A 21,169-nucleotide genomic window follows, 5' to 3' on the forward strand; every position below is an offset into this window, starting at 1 on the left:
TGTTTCTCGCCCTGCATTTCGCGCCCCGCTGGGCGGTGGGATCCACTGTTGACCCCTGGATAATTTTATATTTCCATGTAGGGACTATTGTACCAGAGGTGGAGGAAACATTTCGCCCCTGCGCCTGCATTTTCCATCTCTCCAGCAGGAAGGACAGTGAATATTTATGTTCTGACTCCAGAATAAGCTGCTCCTTGTTCTTGGCCTGTGGAGGGATGAGGGCGGCCTCATGCTCCGGGCTCCTAGCTTGTCATTGGTGAAGGGAGCGCAGCCAGCTGTAGGAGGGAGCAGCCCCTCATCCCAGATGGGACAGTGAGTCTTCTGTCTGCTCACAGCTGCCTGCATCCCACACTGCATTCTGTGTAGACGTGGTACAGGGAGGGGGAGCGCAGGAGAGGCTGCACGGCGGCGGACGGACCACAAGGTAACGGGGGTGCCACCATCATGGGGTGATGAGGGAACTTTGGGAATTTCTGTTAGATATCGTTCACACTTTACTAAACCTAAACATTGATATTATTATTATACGTACAAAATTAGTGGTCTTCTTCGGGCGGTCTTCTCCGAGAAGGTACCAGTATGCATAATATATGGTGGAACTGGAAATCTGCGCTTTACTGTGTATATTCTACTATATGGAATAGTTTGTGGTGTGGGATGGTGTCTCTCTGGTCTGTTCGAGGTACCTGCCCCAATGTATATAACGATATGGCGGTGCATCCTCGGCTCCCGTACATGTGACGGATGTGGATGCTGCCTTTGTACTGTTTTATGTTATAACTTTACATTCCTTTGTACTTTGTGCCACGTTCGCCGCTCGGCTTCCCCCACCCAAATTCCTACAAAACTTTTCTTCCTGCAAAGTGTCTGTCGTCCGCCGCGCAGGGTTGGTTAATATTTCCAGAGGTAAATCTACCGGAGAGGGATGAAAGTACGGTAAAGGCCCCCCTCCTCCGGAGGGAACGTTTAACCGGGATAAACATGGAGGGATGCAATTTCGTTGAGGTACAGTCATTTCTCAGGTTATACAAGCGGCTACTTACCGAGGAAGCCGTGAAAATCTCAGGAATGTTCTGTGATCCTCTTCTTTATTACTGAAGTCTAAAGCTGGCCAGACTTGTATCAGGTAGGTAGGTGGGAGCGGGTGGCCATCTGATGGGTGTTTGGTGGTTCCCAGACTGTCCCCGAAGACTGATGGGTCAGTATGTTAGATCTCAACATGCCCGGCGATTGTTTTGTTCTCAGGAGATAAGCCGCAGGAGGTGTCTGCCTTGTCTCTCTCACTATAGAGAACACATGCATACTCGGCTGAGCTGGGGGGCGTGCATGTGTATGGGGAAGGAGGATTGGACTGTTGGGTTTGAACATGTCCTGTTGTTTTGTTCTCAGGAGATAAGCCGCAGGAGGTGTCTGCCTTGTCTCTCTCACTATAGAGAACACATGCATACTCGGCTGAGCTGGGGGGCGTGCATGTGTATGGGGAAGGAGGATTGGACTGTTGGGTTTGAACATGTCCTGTTGTTTTGTTCTCAGGAGATAAGCCGCAGGAGGTGTCTGGCAGCAGCTTACTCCCCCTCTCTCTACAGTGAGCACATGCACCCTCAGCTAAGCCGAGTGTGCATGTGTATGGGGAAGAGGGTTTAGGCTGTTGGGTTTGAACATGCTTGATTGTTTTGTTCTAAGGAAATAAGCCACAGGAGGTGTCTGGTAGTGTCTTACATAGAGAACACATGCACCGTCAGCTGGGCCGAGCATGCATGTGTATGGGGAAGCAGGATTAGGCTGTTGGAAATGTCTGGCAGCAGCTTACTCCCCTCTCTCTGCAAATAACACATGCACCCTTGGCTGAGCGTGCATGTGCTTGGGGAAGGAGGATTGGGCTTTTGGGTTTGAACATGCTTGATTGTTTTGTTCTCAGGAAATAAGCCACAGGAGTGTCTGGTAGTGACTTACTTCCCTCTCCCCATAGAGAACACATGCACCCTCAGCTGGGCCGAGCATGCATGTGTATGGGGAAGGAGAATTAGGCTGTTGGGTTTGAACATTCCTGATTCTTTTGTTCTCAGAAGATAAGCCGCAGGAGGTGTCTGGCAGCAGCTTACTCCCCCTCTCTCTACAGTGAACACATGCACCCTCAGCTGGGCCGAGCGTGCATGTGTATGGGGAAGGAGGTTTGGGCTTTTGGGTTTGAACATGCTTGATTGTTTTGTTTTTAGGAGATAAGCCGCAGGAGGTGTCTGGCAGCAACTTACTCCCCTCTCTCTACAGTGAACACATGCACCCTCAGCTGGGCCGAGCATGCATGTGTATAGGGAAGCAGGATTAGGCTGTTGGGTTTGAACATGCTTGATTGTTTTTTTCTCAGGAAGAAAAAAGCCACAGGAGTGTCTGGTAGTGTCTTACTTCCCTCTCCCCATAGAGAACACATGCACACTCAGCTGGGCCGAGTGTGCATGTGCTTGGGGAAGGAGGATTGGGCTTTTGGGTTTTAACATGCTTGTTTTGTTCTCAGGAGATAAGCCGCAGGAGGTGTCTGGCAGCAGCTTACTCCCCCTCTCTCTACAGTGAACACATGCACCCTCAGCTGGGCCGAGCATGCATGTGTATGGGGAAGGAGGATTAGGCTGTTGGGTCTGAACAGTCCTGATTCTTTTGTTCTCAGGAGATAAGCCGCAGGAGGTGTCTGGCAGCAGCTTACTACCCCTCTCTCTACAGTGAACACATGCACCCTCAGCTGGGCCGAGTGTGCATGTGCATGGGGAAGGAGGATTGGGCTTTTGGGTTTGAACATGCTTGATTGTTTTGTTCCCAGGAAATAAGCCGCAGGAGGTGTCTGGTAGTGTCTTACCTCCCTCTCCCCATAGAGAACACATGCACCCTCAGCTGGGCCGAGCATGCATGTGTATGGGGAAGCAGGATTAGGCTGTTGGAAGTGTCTGGCAGCAGATTACTCCCCTCTCTCTTTTATTCCCAGGGGATAAGCCGCAGAAGGTGCCTGGCAGCGGCTTACTCCCCTCTCCCAATAGAGAACACATGCATCCTATGGCTGGCCGAGTGTGCATGTGTATGGGGAGCGGATGTCAGTGTAATGTGTCTAGTCAGCCTAACACAGGGTAAAGACAAGCTCTTACTCCACTGGATTTCTCAAGAGATTTTTCTCGCCCGCTTCCTCCAGTCCCAGGACATAAAACATCTGTCATCCTTTCTGACAACTGAACTGAAGGAAGCCAGCAAAGATCTCCGAATGGCAAAGCCAGGGAACGTAAAGGTGGCCATACATATTAGATGAAGATTGACCAAAGGTGTTCTGACTCCCCCTCGATGGCACATGTAGATAGAGATAAGGATTGTGCTTTTGGATTTCCCTGTTGAGAACACATGCATACTCGGCTAAACCGACACATGCATACTTGGCTAAACTGAGCATGCATGTGTATGAGAGGGGAAGTCTGGAGGAATAGTGTTTTCTAAGGTCTTTGGCCACATTAAGAAGTTTCCCTTTAAGTGACATCGTCTTGGAGTCCTGGTGACCATACGGACAGTGTGTCTCCTGAACCTCCTGTCTTCTGCTTGTGTCTATACAGCTTATATTATCCCACATCCTGCTGTGCATTAATGTTTAAAGGGGTATTCTGGAACTCAGATATTGATGGTCTGTCCTCAGGATAGGTTGTCAATATCAGACCGGAGGGCATGCTGACACCTGGCATCCGCGCCAATCAGCCTCTGGCGTGGGAAGCTATACAGTGGATGGACCCAGAAGCAGACAGCTCCGTACACCGTGTAGTGGCCATGCATGGGTACTGCAGCTCAGCTCCCAGACAAGTGGATGGCAGAAACAGAAATTACTCACTGTATAGATTCTGTCTCGAAACAGCTGATCAGTGGGGGTGCTGGGTGTCTGACCCCCACCAATCTGATATTGATGGCCCCCTTAAAGGCCCCAGAGTCTATGGCGGCACTGCTTATAACGGAGTAATAACTGGAGTGTAGAAGTATACGTTGCCACCAGGGTGGAGTGGCATGGGCGGCTTCCTGTTGTTTCTCCCTCCTGGCTGTTTCTCAATGTGATCCCACAATTATAACACTATTTCCATGACTTCTGCCTCTGCATGTGGTTTTTCTTAAAGAAATGGTGCTTTCCTTCCCGAATCCCTGTCGTCTGGCAATGAATAGGGCCGGCCGCTGGAGGGATCTCATCTGGGATACGGGTCTCAAATCTATTATACAGTATGTGACATCGTCCCACCCCCCAGCCGATTATAATGATCCAGATCGTTGCAGCCGGTATTTATTATGTCGGCTGGTATGATGGTTCATACTGACATAAAATAGATCAAGGTATGGCAGAGGGTGTCTGCAGCTGATTTCAAGACCCGGGATATCTCTGCAAGTCATTCAAGAACCGCAGGATAACCATAGTGCACGGCCTATTCGCAAGGGCTGATGCAGAGGGCAATGATCAGGAATGAAATGTCGTTCCCTGATTGTTCAATTGCATTTACATGCAACCATCATCTCCTATGTATGGGGATGAATGATCGCTATTATGATCATTCATCCCCACATGATAACCATATTGCAGGTGTTTATCTAAGGGCCTAATTTAAAGAGCTGATGCACAGGGCAATGATCAGGAACAAAACGTCATTCCCAATTGTTTCCTGATTGTTTAATTGCATTTACATGCAGCCATCATCTCCTTTGTATGGGGATGAATGATCGCTACTATGATCATTCATCCCCACATGATAACCATATTGCAGGTGTTTATCTAAGGGCCTTTTTGCAAGGACTGATGCACAGGGCAATGATCAGGAACAAAACGTCATTCCCGATTGTTCCCTGATTGTTTAATTGCATTTAAATGCAGCCATCATCTCCTTTGTATGGGGATGAATGATCGCTACTATGATCATTGATCCCCACATGATAACCATATTGCAGGTGTTTATTTAAGGGCCTTTTTGCAAGGGCTGATGCACAGGGCAATGATCAGGAACAAAACGTCATTCCCGATTGTTCAGTTACATTTACATGCAGCAATCGTGTCCTCTGTATGGGGATGAATGATCGCTACCATGGTCATTCATCCCCATACGAATCATTGTTTGTCGACGTACTGCTGGAAAACGATCATTTTAGGCACATGCATAAAGGCGCCCCCTTTACATGGGGCAGTTATCAAGAATGAGCTTTTCTCCCCAAGAATTGTCCCAATAATCTAAGATACACAAATGGCATATAGTTGGAACTCACTCCCAACTTGTATTATAATCAATGTGTGTTTCGCATGTGGCAATAAAACATGATAAAACATCAAACTTATCAGCAGGGCCCTTGCTGTGTACTAAAATGATAATAAACTAATAAAATAAAATGATCACATGTACATATGGTTTCAACCGCACATGACATGAAGTTGAGGAATAGTCTGTGTATCTGAATACCTGCGTCTACTTGGTAGGATATCCTTAATAGACAGAGGTGGGTATAATGTTGCAGAAGTAGTTATAATGTTCAAAGCACAAAATATAAGGACAAAAAACGGATTTCAGCTCACCCACCGTCCTTTTTTCGCCATTCACGGATCCCGGACCCGGAATCAATCAAAACAGTAAAAAAAAAATCCCGCAGCAGGCTCAGGATAAAATCCAAATACTTTATATCTTCATTATAAAATCCATAGGCTGATCAGAGAGACCTTGCCGGCCTAATCCGCCTATGGATTTTATAATGAAGATATAAAGACATTGGATGTTATCCTGAGCCTGCTGCAGGATTTTTTTTTACTGTTTTGATTGATTCCTAGTTAAAATGTTGCAACAAAGTCCCAGTATATGTATCAGAGGATAAAGTACATCATAATCTCCCGTAGAATCGGTCAATAATGTTTATATTGCCTACTAGTCTTGTCCCTGCCTACTTGTGTTGTCCCTGCCTACTTGTGTTGTCCCTGCCTACTTGGGTTGTCCCTGCCTACTTGTGTTGTCCCTGCCTACTTGGGTTGTCCCTGCCTACTTGGGTTGTCCCTGCCTACTTGGGTTGTCCCTGCCTACTTGTGTTGTCCCTGCATACCTGTGTTGTCCCTGCCTACTTGTCTTGTCCCTGCCTACTTGGGTTGTCCCTGCCTACTTGTGTTGTCCCTGCCTACTTGTGTTGCTTCATCTTCTGTCAATCTGGATCCGCCTACAACATGGGGCCACTTTTAGGCTTTTTTTCCAGGGCTACTTTAAAGTTCCCAGACCGCCCCTGCTCATGATTTTCTGCAGTCAAATGTGGCCCTAAAGGTTTGTTATGCCTAGTGCTGGGCCTCAGTATGACAAGGGGATCCAAAGACCACCATAGAGAGCATCCGTGTGTCATGCACGGCCCCTCAGCTCTGCACAGGGAATAACAGTGTATTCATTGTGCCCGGAGTGCTCCTTTAAAGGGAACCTGTCATCAACTTTATGCTGCCCATACTAATGGCAGCATAAAGCAGAGACAGGCGAGTTGATTTCAGAGTTGATTTTCAGAGCAGAGAAGAGTCATGAATTCCCGCTCTCCTGCCCACCTGCTGATGACTGACAGTCTTCTACCGAGTTTTCTCCCTTTCTCTCTCGGAGAGAACTGAAACATCAGTAGATGGGTGAGAGAGCAGAAGATATGAATAACCAGGACTCTTCTCAGGTAGATTTGAGTCTTCTCAAGGCCTGGGCTGCAATGATTATGATGCTGGTTCTCAGCAACCACTTACTTTTAGCTCATGAGTGACACACCGCTGACATCAGCATTTCTGTCACTAATGTATGATGCCCTCAGTGAGATCACCTTTATGTTGATAACAGGTTCCCTTTAAGTAATCAGATTATTCAAAGCCCTACAGAAGCAGGTTATGATTGTATAGTCTGTTTATACAAGTGTCGTGCTTCTGCTGTGTCGTGAAGGCTGTTCAGGAAGATCTGGCGCATGAGCAGTGACATTACAGCGCACCGGTCAGCCGGTAACTCTACAGTAAAGTGACTCTGTCTCTGCACAGCACACCTGCAGCATGGCGTTCAATGACCACAGCACTATGCTATCTACACAAAGCCATATAGGAAAGGGAGGAAGGCACGCGAGACTTCAAAGAGTCCCACATCTTTTTACCAGATTTTCCTCAATGACGTATCATCCATATAACTGATAGCACACAGCTCTGATCTTCTAGTGAGCGGCCGGCTATCACATGCGCTCAGTCAAGTGGTCACTTCCTGTCTCTGCCTTGAAAAGGACTGGAATTCAGATGACCTAAAGGACTTTGAACCATTGTCCTTCAGGGAGCAGCCTCCTGATATTCAGTTACAACCTGCTACATACCCCCTGTGTGAAATGCCTTTCTTGGATCTTCTCCCCCCTCTCTAACGTACAAACAAAAAATCTATTCCACAGATAGGTGATAGCTGACAGGAGCGCTGTATTACACTCGCTGAGGATCGGCCAGATCATCGCTAACAAGCATTCGTAGAAATACTCGCTAGCGATGACCCGCTAGTATAAAGGTGCCGCCGATTACCCGATGAACGCCCAATCATCGGGTAATCACATCTTTCATATGGTCACAAAATATAATGATTCTGTACGGCGATGAGTGATGGCATCAATGATCGCTCCTCCCTATACTGTGGAGGAGATCGCTGCATGCAAAAGTAGCGAACTCCTTTACTGAGGAGCAGGCGCTTGCTGGGACGGAACGTTTCCTTCCCAACAATTGTCTGCCAAATCTAGCAGTGTGATAACGCCCTCAGTGTCGGTCTTTTATATCTAGCGCTATATCAGCTATCCAGAAATCTCAGAGAAGGCCTCGTAGCAGATAGTGCCCATGATGCGGCCTGCATACAGCGGGTTGCAATATACGGGCACCGGCCGTGTGTGCGCCGTATCACTTAAGAGGGTCTGCAATCTGGAAAATACCGTGCGAAACTGAGGCGCGGATCGGAAGCACTACGGAGCGCTTCTGTGGGTTTTCTGTCTGTGCCTCCGCACCGCAAAAAAGTAGTGCATGCGCTACTGCGGTGTGAGGCCTTAGTGGTCTTATTTTAAGGTAGTCACTCTACCCTTCAATGGAATCCGTCCTCGAATGTAGCAGCTGCATTTAGGGTGCCTGACGGAGCAGGCAATTATCATGAACGTACCGTTCCTTCCCGATAATTGCCTGCTCGTCAGTGGAGATTAAAGCGGATGCCCATAAAGGCTGATTTAATGCTGTATTACCCGATAAACGAATGTTTTGCTAGTTCCTCAGGTGATCGGCGGCACATTTACACAGGCCTAATATCAGGAAGGAGAGTTCCTAGTAATGTTTATTCCTGATAATCTGCCGACAATTGGGCCGTGCAAACCCACCTTTAGGCTGACCAACTCAGTAGAAAGTATTCATCAGACAGCTATTCCTCCTGCTCCCGCCATACACATACACGCAGACTCGGACTGGCCCACCGGGGAAATCCCCGGGGGCCCCCTGCCTAGTTACAGTCTACATATTAATCAGCAGCGGCAGGCAGCCACAGCTTTCTGCTGGCAAGTGCTGCTGCCTGCCGCTTCTCAAGGAAGAGCAGAGCTACACAGACATACAGAAGGTGGTGAGGTGATCTTGATCATCTCTCCACTTAACTTGCCCTGCAGTGATGCTGGTGTCTGGCGCTGCCATCTTTCAGTGGGCGGCAGGACCCGCCTCTTGATACATGTGGTGCGGTGCCTGCGCTTCCTTCTCGCTCCCTGCTCTCCACACACAGCCCACATTCTAGAGTCTGCAGAGCGCGGCGGGGGGCTTTTACTGCGCTCCCGAGTGTGCAGACGTGCTGGTGGTGGTGCTGCTGTGTCCCCCATGAAACAGAAGCTGCCTGTGACTCAGTGGTGGACATCACCGGCTGCCGCTAGTCCCCCAAGACAGTATAAAATATAAGTAAATCTATGGTTTAATACAAATACAATTTGCCGTCCCCGCTGATCGCTTTACTTTGTACTCGGGCAGATTCCAGCTTGTCAAAAAAGGGTCTCATAGAACATTTGTTCAGGCTATGAGGCAGATTATACCGCGCCGTTGGAAATCATCAGCTAGCTTGCGGAGAGTCACATGGGTACGTGCCTTAGACGAACTGGTCTGAATGGAGGAGATGGGGGCTGAGGCCCATAATCAAACCCAAATGTTTACAAATGTTACAATTTCGGAGCTCCTCTCGCTTTCAATCCTGGTTGGATACAGGTGATTTCACCTGACGACACCTTTGACAATTTCTCTAGATGTCCCTCCCTCTTTCCCCAGATGCCTCTTTTCCCTCTTATCTCCCCTGGTATTTTGTCTGTCTTTGTCATGTTTTTGTTTGTTTCTTCGTCTTTGTTTGTGGTTTTTTCGTGTTTCTTACCAAGAGTCACTATTTTATTTTTGCCTTACCATTTTTTACGTAAATTAGGAACCCGACTTGAGTGCTTATTCCATCTACCTCCAATATTTTTGGATCTATAACATGTATTTAATGTCTCTCTTCTGTGTCAACTTAAGTGATATCACTATATAGCACTTGGGATGACTCACTTCCCTCAGTCATGGGGTTATTTTGTTCCCTAGCCAGATTCTACCGTTTTCAAATGTCCTCAAGCTTCCAGGTGGGCTCGGCCCCACAATTCCTGTTATTTTTTGGGGGTTGTTTCTGGGTTACCTTGTCCCATATCGTGCCTTGAATTGTTGATTATGCTGTAATGTGTTACTGCCAATGCCAAATCACTGATGCCTGTGCCTAAAGATGGAAATGAGCATTACTGTTTATTTTATCTATAAGGCTATGTATCACTTGCGTAGTCCTTCCTTACAATAAAAAGAGATTTAACAATAATACAAATATAATTTAACATTTTACTGCATTCCCCTCTGGAAATTACAACTCCTAGCATGCCCTGTGAGATGCAAACCTCCAGGACCTGCTGGGAGTTGTAGTTTTCCTGCAACATGCTGTCATTTTATATCACAATTATGATTGCATGCTACAAAAATTTGAATAAACACTGCTAAAAAAAAAGTCATACACACTCCAACATACGGTATCAATATAGTACAGATCGGCCCCTCAAAAGTCCTCACAGCTCCGTACACGTAAATGTAAAAAAATACTGTATTTTTTGTTTAATTTTGTGCTTTAGTTTGTTTTTATTATTAACCTGTAGGATACCTAGGTTTCAAGTAAATAAAAAAATGCAGCTTTCCCATAATAAAGTCATATAAAATTATAAATAACTAATAAAAAATAAGAAAAACAGACATATATTAGGTATCGCTGCGTCTGTAACGACCTGCTCTATAAAAATATGACACGATCTATCCCCTCAGGTGAATGCCATAAAAAAAAAACTAATTCTTAATGGCTGCACGTCACCTTTAATACCGCGCAGCCATTAAGAATTCAGACCGCCTATAGTGTGGTCTCCTTTAGTTAAATATCAGGCAGCTGCAGCCTAATTGGCTACGTGTTTCTTGACGGCAGCTAATTGCGACCTGAATGAATCGGGACCGCACCATGTGGTTGAACCCTTAGATTAGACTATTTTCTTTGGTAAGCTTCACTAGAAAGGTGCGCTGCAGTATAAAGTAGGCAGGTCTGGTGGAATCTGACCTCCTGGAGTGAAGGAATTGTCCTAATAGAAGCTGTCTGTGCATGCTCACCCACTCATTGGGTGGCGCAGGTTATCTGGTTATCAAGTGGGACGTGTGCAGATTCCTTATGCCAGTACAGACTACACAAACTCTCATAGAAAGCCAGACATGAAAGGGTTTGTCTGCTGACACACACCCTTTAACAGCCAGAAGAACAGACACGTGGCCTGCACATTGCTACTGAGCCTGGAACAAAGGAAAGATGGAGAAACAGGAGCTCATAGATGGAAGTAAAGCGCTGGTAGGGATGACCCCTGTACTAGTGAGCGGTCTGTGAGAAGAAGAGGGGCATTATTCTATTGTATGCACTTATATAGCGCTACTATATTCCGCAGCGCTTTACAGACATTAGCATCACACTGTCCCCAATGGGGCTCACAATCTAAGTTCCCTATCAGTATGTCTTTGGAGGGTAGGAGGAAACCGGAGAACATACAAACTCCATGCAGATGTGTTGTCCTTGGTCGGATTCGAACCTAGGACCCCAGTGCTAACCACTGAGCCGCCGTGCTGCCCGGTGCTACACTATCCAGGTATGCCGGATCCAGAGAAATGAATTGCTGTGCCGCTTGTGTGAAACTAACTGTAGCTAAGTCAGTTCTCTCTGCTCTGCACTAATGAAGGACAATCCTGAAACAGCTCTCTGCAGATGAGATACTGGCTTAGCTATAATCCTAAATTATGTCTCAAGGCTTGTTTAAACAGGTCGAACACTGACTTCTAGGAGAACTGCCTTACAACTCCATTCACATAGGATTGAAGTGCTCACCAACATTAACTTACAGTATAGGCAGCATGGTGATAAAAGTAATCTTTGTTGCTACTAACCAATACCACCTTCTACATTGCACCCAGCTGTACAATGGCCCTGTCTCTGAAATTTATGGTGGACTATAAAAGTCTCCTGCAATCACATGACCGTGTACTTTTCATGGTCAGCAAAACACGGACACAGGCCATGTGTGTTTCGCGTTCTGCGCACCAGCATGTCCTGCTCTTTCTTAGACATGACAATTCTTGTCTGCAAAACGGACAAGAATAGGACATGTTCTATATTTTTTTGTGGGGCCAAACGGACATACAGATACGGATAGCACACGGAGGCACATTTATTAAGCTCACCTTTTTTCGGAGTAAAAAAAATATATATTGCGGTCCCCAATGCACAGGCAACATCCGTTCGGCGGGCGGGACGGATCCAGACCCATCCAACTTAAATGGGTCCGTGATCCGTATGGACCGCAAAAAAATAGTTCTATTTTGTGCTTCCATGGGGTTCCGATCCCATTCACGTGGGCCACAATACGACCACGGGCACACAACAGCCGTGTGCATGAGCCCTTAAAAGAATAAGATAGTCTAAAACAGCTGTTTTACTCCTGAAAACGGGCGCAGACACTATAGTGAATGTGCCCCACGGTGTGCTGACCAGATCTTTTGTGGCCCCATTGAAATGAATGGGTCCACATCCGATCTGCAAAATATGTGAATCGGATACGGACAGAAACTACGGTCCTGTAAATGCCACCCTAAGGGCTCATGCACTCGAACTTATTTTTTTTCCGCGTCCGTTCCATTTTTTGCAGCCATTCACTTCAATGATGCCGCAAAAAAATGGAAATGACTGTGTGCATTCCGTTTCTGTATGTTTGTATTTACGTTCCGCAAAAAATTTTTTTATATGTTCTATTATTATCTGAATTATGGACAAGGATAGGACTGTTAGGAGCGAGAAGTTCCATTCTGCAAAATACAGAATGTGCATGTGTTTTGCGGATTCGCCATTTACGGACCGCAAAACATCCAATGGTCGTGTGCATGAGCCCTAAGTGTATGACCCAGGGGCGGACTGGGAACTTTAAGTGGCCCTGGAAAAAATACTAAAAGTGGCTCTGTTTTGTAGTCGGGTCAAAACCATATTGCGGCACATTATACCATCCCAAGAGCGCCAAATACCACAGTCCACCACAAAATACTGCCTGCAGCACAAAATATATCTCCAAAAACTTCCACCGGCCGGCCGTGAGGAGGGCTCAGTTGGCCCCCTGGGGCATCGGCCTACCGGGAAATTTCCCTGTAAGGTCTATGGCCAATCCGCCCCTGGTATGACCACACGATTAGGTTTGTTGATGCAGTTTTGGAAAAGCCAAAAGCAGGTGTGAATTCGAACAAGAGGAGAAGTCGTCTCTGCCCTTTATACTTTCTCTCCTGTTATGACCCACTCCCGATTTTGGCTTCCAAAACTGCATCAGGAAACTGGACCGTGTGGTCGTACCCTAATGGACTTGGTCTCCATAGTGTCCAGAATCTGTGATTTCAATTAGACACTGGGGTGCTTCTGGTTTTGGAGAGAATGATAAATTTCCTTACAAGATCGTCACACAGGACGTACACAGATTTCATAGGGCCCCATAGTATAACCTGGTATGGTCCCCCCTGCTTCACCAAGTATGCGTGCATCAAACACCAGGTAACATGAAACACAGATTTCTGATGCGGACAAGAATAAGCATTTCTACAATGGGCCGCCCGTTCCGCAAATTGCGTAAGGCACACGGGCGGCTTCTGTTTTTTTGCGGATCCTCAATTTGCGGACCGCAAAAAAAACGGAACGGTCGTGTGCATGAGGCCTAAAGCTGTTTTCCAACTTCATCACAAGGTCTGGACTCAATTTATTACTCCACTCCCTTCATAAACAACCCCCCTTTTCATTGCTTCGGAGTCAACGCCTAGGGTCCAGAGTATCCAGGTAGGAGCACCGTGACACGTGCACCAACATTAAGGGACATTTATTCCACCTTATACCACTCTGGCATTCCTACACCTGGGTACCATCTACTACATCACTAAAAAAGGGCCCTGTGCCCTTGTTGCGTCACTGCAACTGGCGTCAAGAAAACAAGTACTTTTTCCTCTTAAAGGGCCCTGGGAGGGAGGCGCCCGCTGCACATGCATGTCCTAAGCTAGTTTTCCTTTATACCAGTTTGGATAAATCTCCCCTCATTGATCTTATTTCCCTGTAGTAAATGCAGGGCTGTTATTGGCATTTGTTATCCACTATTGGGGTAATTTATCAAACTGGTGGAAAGTAGAACTGGCTTAGTCGCCCATAGCAACCAATCAGATCCCACCTTTCATTTTTCACAGCTCCTTTGGAAAATAAAAGATGGCATCTGATTGGTTTCTATGGGCAACTAAGCCAGTTCTACTTTCCACCAGTTTTATAAATGACCGCATATATCTCGGATCAGCATCCTCCAGCTGTTGTGAAACTACAACTCCCAGCATGCACACCTGCTCTCGGCACGCAGCGGCCTGTCAGGGCTATTCCCTTTCTTCGTCTCCTAGGTTTAGGAGCAGCCAGTCAGTCTGCAGACAGTTGGCGGTGGAGATTTATATTTTACCAGGCCACTGGGCACAAATAATGAAAGGAGCGGATGGCCCTGAAAAATGCTCCTTTGTTACTCCCTTGACATTTTGCCATCTGTGATCCTGCGGGAAGGAGCAGCGCGCTCGCCGTTATCGCTGACAATAGGAAAGACCTGACATTGGTTTCTTGGTTAAACTAAAGTTAGATGAAATATCAAACTCTAAAGAACTCAGACAACAGTGCAGGAAAGGATTCTTTACAGTTAAAGGGGCATTCCAGGATCTTTACATTGATGGCCTATCCCCAGGATAGACCATCAATATCTGATGGGCTTCAGTCCGACACCCTGCACCACCACAGATCGGCTGTCACCGAGCAGCTCCAGAATTGGAATTTAGCGCCGGAACTACACAGCTCCGTCCATTGTGTAGTTGACGGAGCTAATTACTGCAGTATTCACTACAATCGTTGCAGCAGTGGACAAAGCTGCGAAAGACCCATTTCAGACGAGCGCGTTCACTGCCTGAAACATGCTCCACGTGGGAACGTGAATTCACATACTGAACTCTGCTACTCTGACCGAACCGCACGGCATTATAACAACTGACCTCAACTGTAATGATTTGTACTCACCTAATGCTGTCATTAAAGCAGGGGTGGACTGGGAACTCAAAGTGGTCCAGGAAGGAAAAAGACCTAAAAGTGGCCCCATGTGGTAGGCGGGTCCAAATTAACAGAAGTAGGTAGCCCCAGCAGAACCAGTTACCGCAGTGCAGCACAAAATACTACAAATTAGATCTTTATGTAAATTTATTATGTTTATTAAAAATGTAACATCTATATTAATGACATAAAATATATCTAAAACTTCCTGTGTGAAAAATACTCCTAAACACTATGGGGCACATTTATTAAGGCTGGCGTCTAAAAAGCCCCATCGCTGGCGGTAGAATGTCGAAGTTATGAAGAGACGCGAACTTCTTCATAACTTCTACATATCCAGCGTCGCTTCTAAATGTAGGACAGCTTCCGGGCTGTTTTACATTATTTAGACCTTTTTCTATGCCTGAAACAGGCATAGAAAATGATAAATGAGAGGGCCTGCCAGCCACCCCCTTCCCCGCCCACACCATGCCCCCTTTTTAGACATGGCATAAGCGGGGCAAGGTCGCAGATAGCGGCACAACTAACCGTTGCGCCGCCATCTGCACCTGAAATGGTTTAGACGGGAAATTGTCATAAACTTTCTGTCAATATTTTACCTAATGACGGCCACCCAGGGTGAAATCCTGCCGGTCAGCCTTGAAATGAATGGGCAGGATAAGAAAACAATCTGAAAGCTGTAAACATACCTACAGCTGGATCGTCCCGCATCAGCAGGCGCGCAGGCTATGGACTCCTGTGCACTGGTTTTTCTTTTATTTTTTTATTTTGTTCATTTGCCTCCAAAATGCAAAAGTAAGCAACTTTCTACGAAGTATTCGTTAAAAATTAGCTATCATTCTGCTCCCGCAGAGTGTGTGTGGGTCCTGTACCGAGCTGTGACATCTGACATAAATCCTCTCTCTTCTCTCCCCCTCCCTTCTCCAAGTGTTACAGTGAGCAGAAGCAGACTGTACAGAACAGATGTGTGTGATAAGGGGGAGAGGGTCCAAGGAGGGCAGATCACACAGGCAGGGGCAGATTTGGCATTGCCCTCTCATGTGCCCTCACAGTATAATGCCCCCTTATGTGCCCTCACAGTATAATGCCCCCTTATGTGCCACCACACAATATAATGCCCCCTTATGTACCCCCACACAATATAATGCCCCCTTATGTGCAGTAGAATTCCCACCTATGGGCCTCCACAGACACAATATAACTCCCCCTAATATGCCCCTCTCACACAGTATAATGCCCTCTTGTGTGCCCCCCACTCAGTATGATGCCCCCTGATGTGCCCCTCTCACAGTATATTGCCCAGTGCTGTGGCCCTCAACACAGGGCATACTCACCAAATGCACATCTACTGTGGTCTGTTCTGTACCAGGGGCAGCAGGGGCCCTCCTGATCTAAAGGGCCCACTGTAATTGAATGGTTCGCATAGTGGACAAAACTGCCACTGCACACAGGCTGTAGATGGGGAGGACGCACGCACAAGGCAGTTTGCAGGGTGATGGCGGCACAATCCTGCACTGAAGATGAAACTCAGTGCAACTTTTCTTACTCAATATAACCACTAATATACATAAAAATCTGGGGGGGGTTTTCTATGTCAGAGGTGCCCGCAGCCTTTAAGGGATTACCATGGTCAGAGGCTGAGCGGCCAAGTATCAACTGGTATCAACTGGTATTAACTGGTATCAATTGGCTTCACCTAATGTCCTGTAATGATGGAATTATAATGCACAAAGCACATCGCTACAACAGTTCACCTGCCCCAGACTTTAGGCCTTCTGCTTAAAATCCAGACAAAAGGCTTAGATTTAAAGAACGTTGGTCGGCAGGATCAACCCTAGTAAATCAGGTAGACTGACCGGTTGGGTTGATCCTGACGATCAAACTGATACCTGTCTCATGAAAATCAGTGGAACTGTTCCCAAGAAAGAAGATTTTTATCCTTTATGCAAATGAGGACTTCGGTGCACTGAGGGCGGGGCCAGCCCTTATTTGCATAAAGATTAAAAGCCTTTTTTTTTTTTAAACCGCTGCAACCGATTTTCACCAGACAGGTATCATTTTAATCGGGAGGGTGAACCCTACCTGGCAGCATAGTGAAAGCCAACATAAAATGATGCCAGCATATGCTTTTATTAAGGAAGCAACCTCCTTCATGTTTTACACACTATTCTCTTAGGCCTCCTGCACATGACCGCATCCGATTTGTGCATCACAGATCCGCAAAATACATCAGTGGTCCGCGTGGATCCCGCAACGTTCGTGGACCCAGTGTAAAAAAACTAAACTATTCTTGTCCACAAAGTGGACATCAATAGGACACGTTCTATCGTTTGTGGTTCTATCCTTTACTGCGCATGTGCTGATGAAATAACTTACCAGCAGGCACGAGATTAAGGTTCGAGGGGAGAACAGAATTGGCCAATGATACAAAGAAAGGAGGGTCTCCATTTGCTGAGAGACAGAGGTTGGGTGCACCGAAGGACTCTGCCCCGCCCTCTATGCACTTAAAAGCTCATTTGCATTGGAATAATGTTATTTTTGGTGGAATGCAGCAACAGCTTTACAGAAGTAAAGTACAATCTACTCAATCCCTACCAGGCATTATACTTACTTACATAGGCAATACCTTACAGGGGTTCTGTACCTTTTTATTACTTATCATCTATTGTTTTGATAGAACATCAGCATCTGATCTGCGGGGGTCAGACACCCGGGACCCCCGCCGATCAGTTGTTTGAGAAGGCAGTGGCGCTCACAGTAGCGCCGCGGCCTTCTCGCTGTTTCCCGCAAGGCCAGTGACATCATGACTACTATCACTGGAAGTGAATGGGGCTGAGCCGCACCCAGGCCAGTGATTATAGCCCTGACGTCACTGGGCCTGCGGGAAACAGTGAGAAAGCTGTGGCGCTACCTCGAGCACTGCGGCCTTCTCAAACAACTGATTAGCGGGGGGTCCCGGGTGTCTGACCCCAGCAGATCAGATGCTGATGATTAGTGTCGAGCGAAGCGAGCTTCGGATGCTTCATCCAGAGTCACTTCTTTCAAAACTTCGGAATAATACTGTACGGTGATCCGTTTCCATACAGTATAAGAATATATGGACTCCGATGATAGGTCATTAATATCAGATTGGTGGGGGTCCGACACCTGGGACCTCCGCTGATCAGCAGTTAGAAGAGGCTGGCGCTCTGCGAGCGCCGGCCTCTTCTTAGGTTATGTGACGTCACCGTACATTGGTCACATGGCTAGTTGCAGTTAGGCCCCATTGACTATATAATTGTACTTGGAGTTCTGCCGGGAGCCGCTGCGCTCACCAGTGGCTCCCTGGAACAGCAGATTGGCAGGGGTGCCAGGACTCGAACCCCTACTGATGTTATATGATGGCCTATCCTGAGGATAAGTCATCATTAGCATTTCCCGGATAACCCCTTTAATGAATAATTCCCTTTAATATAAATAGGGATGTGGAAAATGTAAAAAAAAAATCAACAACAATTCTTGAAAGAAAGGTGTAACGGAAAAACTTGATTTAGAAAATAGGTCATTTTAGGACGACACATTTTGGAGGGTAGACAATATGCAAGGGAGGTATGGCCTGGGTATTAGGATCAGTGATGGCCAGTTTGCCGTGTTCGCCTGCGAACACATGCGGGCTGCCATCTTAACTGACAAGTCCAGCGATGCACAGGTAAGTCCTTACCTGTGCCTGTGCGCGAGCCGGTCTGAAATCAAATGGGGTCACCGGTAGCAGGCAGTTCCAAGAACAGCCCGATGAAGGCCCCCGGCGGCTGTTCTCGGAACTGCCTGCTCCCGGAGACCGCATTTCATTTCAAACCGGCTCGCGCACAGGCACAGGTAAGGACTTACCTGTGCCTCGCCGGACTTGTGAGTTAAGATGGCAGCTCGCATGCGTTTGCGGGCGAACACGGCGAACTGGCCATCACTGATTAGGATATTTAGACATCTGATATTGGACCTCAGTTCCAGAACAGGTCATTTTCAGTGAGTGTGGAGGTTTTATGGCGCCACGGCTCAGTGTGACATTAGACGAGACCCTTCTGATAGACAGTAAGTGGTCTACAATGAGAATATTGTCTGTCACTGAGTTCATAAGGAGCCTTCTAAGAAGGGCTTGAAGTAAATGCTCTTATCCTAGACGCCATCATGACAAAAGGGGTCTTCCAGCAATCCAGTTGTGATTAGACCCTACAAGGCTCATACATGTTCCCTGTGGTGGGCTTAGGGGGTCTTTGAAGTGCTCATAAATCAGGTTAAGTTGCTGCTCTGATAAGCCATCTTCCGGTGGTGTCCCTGCAGACCCAGGTAGCAGGAGACTTTTATAGTCCACCATAAATTTCAGAGACAGGACCATTGTACAACTGGGCGCAAAGTTACCTAAGTCAGTGGTCTCTACTGTGCTCTGATGGGAGTATAAACAGTGTCAGAGACACTTAAAGGGGTTATGCCATAACCGATGTATAGCACATGATGACAATACCTTTCTATCAAAGCTAGGACCAGCCCTGTACCTCACATGGATCCAGAGAGCTCCACATTCTCTGCTGGATGATCTTCAGCCTGGCAGCTCAGGGAGTGTGTCCTTTCTGCTGCAGCTCTCCCCCTGTAACTGCCACAGCCTCTAACAGAACACATGGCTGGCGGCAGTTGAAGATTAAGGCCTCTTGCACACGAATTTACTTTCCGTGTCCGTTCCGTTTTCTTTTGCGGACCGTATGCAGAACCATTCATTTTAATGGGTCCGTAAAAAGAAGGAAGGTACTCCGTGTGCATTCCGTTTTCCTGTCTGTCGCAAAAAAAATAGAACATGTCCTATTATTGTCTGCATTACGGACAAGGATAGGACTGTTCTATTAGGGGCCGGCTGTTCTGTTCCGCAAAATACAGAATGCACACGGACATTATCCGTATTTTTTGTGGATCCGTTTTTTGCGGACCGCCAAATACATACGGTCGTGTATACAAGCCCTTAAACTGAGCACATTCAACCTACTCAGTGAGACGGGCAGAAAATAAGGAAAAGAACAAACAGCAGGTGGCGCTATACAGATACATTTTATTGAATAGCTCACTGTCTAAACTAATTACATGCAGATATAAAAATATTCAGATCCAGATGATGGTTTAAAAAATGTAGACACAACCCAGTTAACCCCTTCCCAACCGCCCTACATAAATTTATGTCGGCGGTTGGGCATCTTAAACACCAGTCACCTGAGACTAATGTATGCAATCGAAGATAATGTTGATCGCGTACATTTAACCTCTCAGATGCCGTAGTCAAATGTGACCACAGTATCTGGGAAGTTAAAGACGTTCTCCGGCTCCCCCTGGCGAGGACTGGGATAGCCGGATGCAGTATGCGGCCAGGGCTCCATAGGAACTTAGTGTAATTGTCATAGACTAATGATTACTAATGATTGCTTGTTATAGTTCCCTAGGGGAACTATATAAAAAAAAAAAGTGTAAGAAAAAAAAAGTTTCAAAAAAATATATATAAGAAAAAAGTTTCAAAAAATATAAAAATTCAAATCACTCCCCTTTCCCCAAAATAAAAATAAAAATACATAAATAAAATTAACATCATGGGCATCACCACATGCCAAAACTCCCATACTATTAAAGTATAAAAATATTTATCCGTACAGCAAAGGCGAAATAGAAAAAAAAATTAAAATTGCCAGTTTGCCTTTTTTGGGTCACATCACCTGCCACAAACAATTGATTAACAAGAGCTCAAAAAAGTCATACATACCCCAGAATGGTGCAGACAAAAAGTACAGCTGGTCCCTCAAAAAATGAGCCCCCACATAGCTCCATACACGTAAAATTAAAAAAGTTATGGTGCTCAGAATATGGCGATACAAAGGAAAGATTTGTTTTTTTTCGAAATTTTAACATTTTTTTTTTAGTATTAAAATGCAAGAAAACCTATACATATGTGGTATTGTTGTAATTGTAGTGACCCAGAGAATAAAAGTTACAGGTCAGTTTTACCACAGAGGAAACGGTGTAAAAAACCCCCATGAAACTGTGGTGGAATGGTGTGTTTTTTTTTTTTATAATTCCACCCCATTTAGAATTTTTTTCCCGCTTCCCCACCACATTGTATGCAACCATAAATGGTGCTATTAGAAAGTGCATCTTGTTCTGCAGAAAACAAGCCCTCTCATGGCTATGTGAATGAAAAGGATAAAAAAGTTATGGCTTTGGGGGTGCTCGGAAACGAAAAAAAAACCTGAAAATCACCCGGTCTTGAAAGGGTTAAATGTGGCACACGTACACGAGCACCAGAACTTGGACTCAATTTGAGCCAGACTTAAGGTCCTATTATCGTTGAGATGATCGCTAACAAGCGTTCATATTAACGCTCATTAGTGATCATCTGGCAGTGTAATACTGCCGCCGATTACCCGATGAACATGTTAAAGAATCCTGGTTTGCCGGTG

General features: G+C 46.3%; 1 protein-coding gene across 1 annotated transcript in view; it reads left to right on the forward strand.

Annotated features, from left to right (window-relative positions):
* Window positions 1-318: 318 nt before the first annotated feature.
* Window positions 319-21,169, forward strand: part of PHLDB1 (pleckstrin homology like domain family B member 1) — a 149,280-nt gene continuing 128,429 nt past the window's right edge. The window contains exon 1 of the mRNA XM_044282365.1: window positions 319-424. The gene's annotated coding sequence lies outside the window, so the exon portion shown is untranslated. The remainder of the gene's footprint in view (window positions 425-21,169) is intronic.

This window comes from Bufo gargarizans, chromosome 2 (assembly GCF_014858855.1).
Source record: "Bufo gargarizans isolate SCDJY-AF-19 chromosome 2, ASM1485885v1, whole genome shotgun sequence".
Lineage (NCBI taxonomy): Eukaryota > Metazoa > Chordata > Amphibia > Anura > Bufonidae > Bufo > Bufo gargarizans.